We start from the raw sequence: 363 nt of genomic DNA on the forward strand, positions 1-363 counted from the left end.
ACACAGACAGACCTGCTGTACCTTGTCCCTCTTGGTTCGCTTCCGGCGTGAGACTGAGCCCCCTCGGTCGAAAGCCTCGGGTTATATCCCTGGAAGAGGAAACGTGAATGTTGCCTCCTGCCGTTGCAACAATTCTAAATCTCGTTCCCTCTTGGTATCGAAGTCAATGATGAATTCCATTTTATTATTTTTCGTATAATTTTGTGGTTGTTGTGATTGTTATGATTTTCGAATGTTGTGTTTAATTCTGGGTTGTGTGTTTGTTTTGTCTGCGTCATTAGATTTTTTTTTTTCATATGGAATATTTGTCAGGGAAATTGGATGCGTTGGCACCTGTCTGGGAGGCTCAAACAGGTTCACTTG

At 42.7% G+C, this 363-nt stretch overlaps 1 protein-coding gene across 1 annotated transcript in view; it reads right to left on the reverse strand.

The window, feature by feature from the left end:
• Positions 1 to 56, reverse strand: part of LOC119589189 — a 19773-nt gene extending 19717 nt beyond the window's left edge. Inside the window, exon 1 of the mRNA XM_037937787.1 lies at positions 1 to 56. This exon is cut by the window's left edge and continues 52 nt beyond it. The gene's annotated coding sequence lies outside the window, so the exon portion shown is untranslated.
• Positions 57 to 363: the final 307 nt, after the last annotated feature.

The sequence above is a fragment of the Penaeus monodon genome, chromosome 25 (genome assembly GCF_015228065.2).
Source record: "Penaeus monodon isolate SGIC_2016 chromosome 25, NSTDA_Pmon_1, whole genome shotgun sequence".
NCBI lineage: Eukaryota > Metazoa > Arthropoda > Malacostraca > Decapoda > Penaeidae > Penaeus > Penaeus monodon.